The following is an 8,617-nucleotide window of genomic DNA, read 5'->3' as shown; positions in this document are numbered from 1 at the left end:
ATCTGCAGCACCTAGCAGGGAGGTTTGTGCTCACTTTGGCTCTGTGCCCGAGGTCCCTGTAAGACTCCTGACCCCTCATTAGGTAACGGCGGGGGAAAAGAGGAGAGCGGCAAACCCTTGGAGCTGACCGAAGTGCAGCTGCTTTATTTCTGTAAAGCGGTCTCCACGCTGCTGAGTGAGGTGCTGGCATCCAGGCATCCACCTTTGCTTTGATTTTAACCTTTGGCTGGTGATTTAGGGCAGTGGGCGCCAAACTTTTTTGATTGTGCAACCCTATTGATGAAAGTAAATAATTGGAGCATACCCCCCCTATATATATGTATTTACTTATAAATTATGTACATGTACTACTGTACTAACATTACGTACATTATAAAACATACACAAAAATAGAAATTAAAAAAGGATGAGATTAAGATGAAAGAAATATTATTTTATTTATTTTATTTATTTTATTTATTAATGGTACAAACAATATGTTCTTCCTGCACCCCACTGGTGTTTTCTTCCTCACACACCCCACTTTTTGAAGATCTCTGATGTACCAAAAAGGCTTTCCGTGCCAGCAGGTGTAGCAGCCCCTGTGCATTGCCCTCGGTGCCTGGTGCATCTCCGAGGGTCTCAGGGCTTCCCCAGAGGCTGAGACGGGGAAACTCCCACAGGACTATGAGGCGATAAGAGGGCTGCAGAAATTTGCAGGGGACAAAGGTGGATGTCGGATGGGGATTTCCCGGTCACCATGTGGAGCTGTAACACCCCTCAGATCCTCTCAGCTACGCAGGGTGGGGTGGGAGGTGCAGGGGTACCACAGAGGCCCCCCCGATGGGTCCCTTCGCCTCCTACCCCAAGAAGCAGCAAATCCCAGAGGCAGGGAAGTGGGATGGGAAACCCTCAAGGCACGCCATGCTCACCCCCCCGCTGCTGGATGCTGGGGGGGTGGGAGCAAAGGGTGCTTTTCCCCCCGGCACGGCCTGGGCTGCAGGGAGTGCCAAAGAGGAAAGGGGGTTTGGAAAGCAAACAAAGAAAGGGAAGGAAAATATCTTGGAGAGAAGATAGAGAGCATAAGTTATAAGTCTTTTGGGAGGCACAGGGGTGTATGTGTGCATGAGCGAATGGAGGATGCAGTGAGCGGCAACTTTGATCTCCCAGGACATCTGGCATGTGGGCATCCGCCATACATCTGCCTATAGGGCAGGCCCAGAGACATGCGCGACTGGGAGAGGGGGATAAAAACCCAAAGCAAGATGATCGCTGTTTCCCATGCTCCGTGCACCCTCTCCTTCAAAGCAGGCAGGCGGTACCAGCCCCGGAGAAAAGGCAGGTGCTGGTGGAGCCAAGCGGTGTCCAGCCCTGGCTCCCCACTGTTCCCATGCTTGCCAATGCCCTGGGGCAAGAGCTGTGGTGCCCAGCGTCAGCCCCCCAAACCCTTCTGAGCAACATGGAAGCTGTGGCTGTGGCATGGAGAGGCTCCTGGGCTGCAGGGAGATCAGCTAAAGCAGGGCCTGGGGAAAGGAGAGCAACCTTTGGGGTGTGTGCCCTGGGTTTAATTTCATTGATGCCTGAAAACGGGCACTCCAAGCCCAGACAGTGTGACATGCCCGCTGGGATGGGCACAGGGCTCTGGGCAGGGTGGCGAGGAGAGGGCCATGTTTGGTGTTTTGGCAGTGACAGACCCTAAATACCAGCAGGCCCGGGGCCAGCACCCAGGGTACAAAAATCTCCTGTACGACAGCCCAAGCCTGCAGCCGCTGGCCCTGTTCAGCTGCAGCAATTATCGCCATGTGGTGGGACGTCAAAGACAGTGAGCCCCAGCACTGCTGACTCAAGCACTTTAAATAAAAAACCCTGAGAGATTTGCTTAGAAGGGAAAAGGGTTTGTTTCCCCTTGCCACGTGAGTAGAAGGGCATTCAAGCTTTTCTTCACAGGCAACATTTTTAAATGGAAGATGACTGTCAAGTAACATCACCTGCAGCTTGGCAAACAGAGAAACCAGCCCTGCCTGGACTCGTGCCAGAATCACAAGCTTTGGCATAAGCACCGCTGGCAGGTTTCTGACCTTTCAGGGGGCTGAATTTGGGTACTTTTGTCCCTGCTGAGAGGAGCAGCCCTGTCCCTGCAAGTCCTCCAGACCAGGGCAGCTTTCCCTGTACTGCTGCCGCAGAGCGTGCCCCATCATGCCACCAAATCGCAGGCGTCCCCCTTGCACGATGCCCAGAGATGTGCCCATTGGTCACACACGTGGGACGGCAGCTAGGACACACAGCCACGTCACGATGGTCATTGCCTTCTGCTCCTCCAGACCTGACATCTGGCTTGTGGTGGGTTGTACCAGCAAAGTAAGACCTGGTCTGATCCCTAAAAAAAGGCTGGTTTTGGTGATAGGCTTCATTCCTCTCCACGTGGAAAAGAAGCTGCCACTGGTCCTGCCCAGGGCATCCTCTCGAGGGGACAGACTGGTGACAGGGGGGTTAGCTCTCTTGGGGAATGCCACAGCCTGTACTCCGTCCGTAGCAGCCTCCCGGCAACTGGAGGAAAGCAATGAGATGTTGGATGCCCTCAAAGCTGTCACATCTGGGGCTCTCACCACCAGGAACAACTGGGACCCGTGGGGCAAAGGGCGAGAGGCAGGTCAGCCAGAGGAGGGGGGGGTTTGTGGGCCAGGCTGGCTCTCAGGAAGCTGGGCGCTGAGCCAGGTGTTGGGGACATGCGTGCACACAAGGGCAGAGAAGAGGGTTGGGTTTGGTGCCAGTCAGGCAGCAGGTACACAGGTGTTAGAGGGGGAAATCAGAGCGGGAGAAGAGAGCTGCAGAGAAGCAGCATCAGCATCCACAGGCTACAAAGTGTGATGACGATTGATGTGGGAGAGGAGGGCGATGCCTACCAAGAGGTCTGGTTTGTCTCCTACAGACTTTCTGGGGAGCTCGTGCATGGCTCCCTCTTCCTCCTCTGAGTTCGAGGAGCTGCCTCCCCCTTCAGCACGAGGTTTTCAGTTCAAGATTTAAAAGGTCTGTCTTTTCTCCCCCACCCCGAGCTCAAAGGATCCTCATCAAACAAGGAACCAAGCAGCACATTTCTCCACATCGTGGTCTGCCATGCCTGGAAATCAGCACAATGCTCCTTCCTAGAAAAAAAAAGAGCACCCTGGCTCCCATGCAAGTGGTCAGGCTGGGAAGGCTGGTCTGGGCATTGCAAGGCCGTGCTTGGTGTTATAGAAGGGGCCAGGTGAAATACTGAAACCCTCCCTCCTGAACCCAAAATCTAGGGACTCTCCAAGGGCTTAACCAAGGGGGGGGGGGGGGGTTGGTGACAGAGTAACTTCCCAAGGGAATCTGTATTTAGCAGCAGGGAAGTGCAGTAGGATGCGTTTCCCTAGGGAAGTGGAGATAAGAGGGAGAGGAGCCAGGGCAGGCAGCCAAGGGAAGCGGGGCAGACTGGTATGCGCAGGCTGCATTTCCTCAGGGGAGATTCGTTTCATATGCAGGTATGTCTTCAAAGGGGACACCCGGCTGCAGGGGAACATGTGCTCCAGGGATGAATTGCCCCCCTGGGAACTTGAGTGGAGAGGCAGATGCCTACAGGAGCCATTCCCCAGGGGATGGTTCCAGTTTGCCTCTGATTTTCCTAACAAAACCTAGCGGTGCGGGATCTTCCAAAAGCCCTGTGCAGCCTGGAAATGTCAGGGACCATTAGCAGCCGGGGCTTTGGAGACGGTAAATCTGCTAGCGTGTCCCATTTTGTCCAAGCTCCTGCTAAAAGTAGGGTCCTGATGCAGCTGGCCGGTCTGCAGGGCTGGCTCTAGGCACAAATCCTTTAAGACATCTTTCCCCACTCTGCAGATGCAGCAAATTGTGATCCAGCATCCCTCTTGGGAAAGAAAATTAAAGCAAACTCTCTCAAATCTCTCTGGCAGGAGCCCATCGTGTGGCACTCGTGGTGCAGTTTCCCTCGCTGAACCCCCCATCGGGAAGCTTGAACTGTCAGCTGAACCGGCAGCGAGGCGTCCCTCTGCCTCTTGACCAAGCCCGAGGGGCAAAGCGGTGTCCTTGTGCCCCCTGCCCCTCAGAAAGACACCCCCCATCAGCCGGCCAAAGGCAGCCCTCTCCCCTGCCCCGGGTGCGGGCCAGGCAAGGGTTTGATGGATTGCAATCCTCCTCCGCCATGGTCAAAACAAAGGTCACGGCCTGAGGAAATTGCAAACAACTTTTGCCCACCGGCCCCGGAAGAATGGGTGCATTCGTGACAAGGGGGTGAACTTTTTACGATCCCGCCGCCCTGGCAGCTTCTTTGGGAAAGGAATTTAAAAAAGAGCAGTGGTCAGGGAACATGTGGCCTCCTGGCGCTGACAGAGGAGGAGGGGGCAGCCCTGAGACGCTGCTCCAGGCCCATGGTGAGCCTCTGCCTCTTCCCAGCTTCTGCTCCTCCTCCAGCAAAGCTGCTCTGTCTCCTCTCTGCTGGGCAAGCACAGGGCCCTCGGGGCTCCCCATTTTGGGGCAGCTTTTAGGGCTCTTGTTATGGTCCAGAACAAGTTTGCAGTTTTTGCTAGCACTCAGGAGACCCTAACATGCTCAGCCAGTGTCATTCGTTACAATATAAATACATATAAAACAACGCTGCACCCTCAGGCTGAGCTTATGGCTGGGAACAAGGCATTCGGTCCATTCCCGCCTGGCAGGGATGCAGGCTGCCCCACTGGGTGAGCGGCTGTGCTTTTCCTTTCTGTGCCTGTGCCTTCTCCACCAAACAAAAATTGAAGCTTTGAGGGCTGGAGGAGATATAGGGGGGTCCCACCCCTCAAGAGAACCCCATCTGCTTGGAGAAGTTGCATTTTACATTTCAACGTGGGACAAATTCAAAATCTTGAAATTATGAGTGGGTATATTTCTTCCAATACATATAACAAAACATTTCCATGAACAAAACCCATTCATTTTAGGCTAAGTCTGAGTCTTCCTGAGCTACCCCAAATGTCCTGCCTTTCTGTGTGAGGTGGTGTCTCCCATGCTTAAGTGTGGTGACTAATAGGAAAATTCAAGACGGGAACTTCACCTGCAGGATTCTTTATTTTAGGGAAATATACAAAACAAGACAAATAAACCCTTCCCAAAACACTGATGGGTGCCGAGGGCACTCCAGTTCTTCCCTCGCCATTAGGTACCCCCCAAAGATGCACCGTCCATTGGGTCTAGCAAAGCCTTCCTGGAATCGGAGCTCTCCCCAGGGGCTGCCCCATGATGGGGTGAGGGGCTGCCATTTATTTACACACCCAAACTGGGCACTAAACTGGTCCCCACTGAAACCAATTCATCCACCCATCTTCAATTCAAGCCTACATGAATTAGAGAGCTGCTCTGAGGCAGCTGGACAAAAAGCTGGAGATGGCAAGGTGCTTGGAGGTGGAAAGCATCCCAGTTCACAGGGAGAAGGAGGCTAGAAAGGAAGTCAAGAGTTTAAAAGCCTCAGCCTAAGAGCTCAGGAAAGCTCTTTCTTAGTACAAGGGGTTAGCTTTGCCAACCCATGGAGGGAAGGAAGGAGAAGAAACAAGAATTGTGGACAGCAGAAAGTAGGAAGAAAGGTAAAGAATTAGGGGGATACGTGGCCTAGCTTGATACTGCCTGTTACATTCACGATAGCATCTTGTCAAGGTTAGGACGTGGCATTTCCTATAGCACAGATAAGCTTTGTCTTCGTCTGGGCTGCAAGGCAGCTCTAAAAGCAATGACTTTCCGTCCCTTTCCTGGGACTGGTTCCAATTAGCACCGGCTCCGCTCAGCGCCGGCTTAGCCCCAGGATTAAAAATCTCCCCCTGCCAATCCCCTCTGACCCAAATGCTTCCTGGGACTGATGGGGCGACCAAATTCCTCGCTTTCCTAAATTGGACAGCTTGCTCTTGTCACCCTGAACTCTGGCCCCCGCGGGAGGGGCAGAGGGGGAAGGGGGATACGTGACAGCGTGCAGCCCTTTGCTCAACCCCGGGGACAATTTACCTCGCCCCGGCTCAGAGGAGCCAACGTCCTCAAACAACTTTGGCAGGGCCCAGAGCTGCGGCTGTGCCAGGAAGCACCGAGCAGGATGCCTGGCTTCACCCGCCTGGCCCAGGCAGCAGGGGCAGCTCCCACACCCGGCTGGCGATTTTGGGGTGCTTGAGATGTCAGGGTGCAGCAGATCACATCTCGGGCTCCTCTGAACGCCCAAGGGCAGGACAGTGCCAACATGGGCTCCTGTGGGCTGCTTTGCACGTAAAATACGCAAGTATGGGGCAGGATAAGTCACTCCCAGATCAAGCCACGGAGGGTACAGTGAGCCCCTGAATAGCCCCAGGAGCAGGGATGCACTGGGGATTTACAGTCAGCTCTTGATCAATTCATTCACTTGGGCTCCTTTGCTCCTCTGTGTAAAATGCTGGTGACCTCAGGGGATGAACTCGCTGCTTAGGGCACACAGAGGGAAGAAGAGCTACGAGAACAGGATGAGGCCCCAGGTTTGGCCAGCAGGTGTTGGGTTTTGTGTCACAGAGAAACATTTTGTGAGCATCTCTTTGCAGAGGCAGCTTTGGTGCTGTGAGCCGGAGGAGCGCGCTGGGTTCGGGGGCAGCCCTGGCCCCACCAAGGCCCCTGCAGGAGGGGCAGACAGAGCCCATGGTGTAAGCAGGCTACTCTGCAAAGCTGTTTTGGCAGGAGAAGAAGATGTGAGCAAGAGAATCTGTCACCAGCCCTGGAAGAGACAGAAGGAGCTTTCACCAGCTAGAGCTGGAGAGGAAAGGGAAGGCGCACGCAACGTGCACCTGGGAGCCTTCATGCCCCTGGCCTTGTGCCATTCGTCCCCCATGCCCCCTTTTGCTCCACCAACTTTTAAGGAAAATTACCTTGGTGTCCTGATGAAAAACTGCCGAATCAGCAAAATTCAGCAAGTTTATTTATTCTGGCACCAGCTGAGCAAGGGTCAAGTGCAATCTGCCCCCATGCGCTTACAGCAGGTGCCTTCCCACATGAAATGGTATGGCCAGTTCCCAGTTTTGGTGCCAAAACCCTCGTGAGAAAGTCTTTCAACACCTCTCTGCTGGCAGGGCTGCAACCACTGCCCTGTCTCACAGGGGAGATCTAATAAACAGCAAACAGCAAGTGTCGTTGTGGGTCCAGTATGCATTTGGACCACTGCACATGAGCTCGAAAGGCTTCCCATTCCTCTAACAGCCACTGAGGACCATCATACCCTATGCTGCTTATCATTAAAGCAGCACAAAAGGGAACCATGTAGGCTAAATTCATTCCTCCTTCATAGCAGCATCACACCTCGGGCTTTACTCAAGGGCAGTCACCATTTTTAAAGCAGAGAGAGGTTTCGTGCAAGTTTGGGGGAATGGTCTACCTGCAACCCAAGACCCTGCGGTGTTTTGGGGAGGGAGGCAGGCTTTCCAGCACACCTGGGCTGCAGAAAAACCCGCAGCCCACCAGGGACTCAGGGGGAAAGCAGTGACACCATCTCATTTCCACAACTGGGTTGTTTGTAGGCAGACAGCTGTGTTTCGGAAGGGGAAGCGATCCCAATTAGCTTTCCAGGTGCTCTCTTGTAAATGGCTTTCAGGTGGTACAACCGGGTCTGACTGTAGTCCAGGGCTTTGTCTCTCTGAAGAAAAGCCCTCTGTGTTCCCCTCCCAGCCCCATCCGCTCCCCCCTTACAAAGGAAGAGAGAGACCATCCAGGAGACAAGAAAACACACATACAGCATGGGTGATTGCTATTTTAAGAACGTACTTTATACAAAATAACCAATTCATATGGAAATAAAATCTACAGACCTCCAAGGATCAAGCTTTTAAAAAAGTTCTTTAAAAAAATTACCCAACACACAGTATTAAACTAACTATTGAGGTAACTGTCGCTCTTGGGGAACAAAGGTAATCAGCAGACCAAGACAAAATATACACAATATAAAAATAAATAGCATTCCCCTTTCCAGTATTGACCAGGAAAGTTCACACAACTTTGCAGCAGCAGGAGAGAGAAGAGGATCCCTGACACTGTGCTCTACGGGACGGGGAGGGAGGCGGGGGCAAGAGCCGGGGCTCCTGGGCACCAGGCGATGGAGAGGTGCAGGACCTGAGCCCCCACTGGGGAGAGGAGCACTGGGGCGAGCAACTCCAGCATGAACTCCTTCCATAAGAAATTTGGGCTATCAAATCCAACCTTCCCTAAACAGGATGGGCAGCCGGCCAGCTTAGTTTCTAACTGAGCCGAAGACAAGTAGGACCAGCCTTCAAGCATTAAGTCCCACCACCCAGCAGAACACCCCAGTGCAGAGCCCCACACAGGTCAGATTCCCCCCACTGAAGGATGCAGGCAGGGGTGGTTTTCACAGCTTGGTGTGGGAGGTCTCTGCTGCAGCATCAGCTCACCCTCCCTGGGACAGTTGCAATCAGTTGACAAGGGCCAGGCTTTTGCTCCCATGGCCCCTAGACCCCCTCCCCGTCCAACAATAAAAAACACAGCAACATAAGAACAGCCTCACCCAAAAAGAGAAAGGCCCCCGTTTTCTCCTTGTGCCCCCAACAGACAGATTACATTCTTTACAAACTTACAATAATACAAAAAAACCCTAATGTCACCCACCTTCAGAAAA

This window comes from Nipponia nippon, unplaced genomic scaffold (assembly GCF_047370975.1).
Source record: "Nipponia nippon isolate SJK-2023a ecotype South Korea unplaced genomic scaffold, ASM4737097v1 scaffold_3, whole genome shotgun sequence".
Taxonomy (NCBI): Eukaryota; Metazoa; Chordata; class Aves; order Pelecaniformes; family Threskiornithidae; genus Nipponia; species Nipponia nippon.
Note: the sequence above shows the minus strand (reverse complement) of the source record.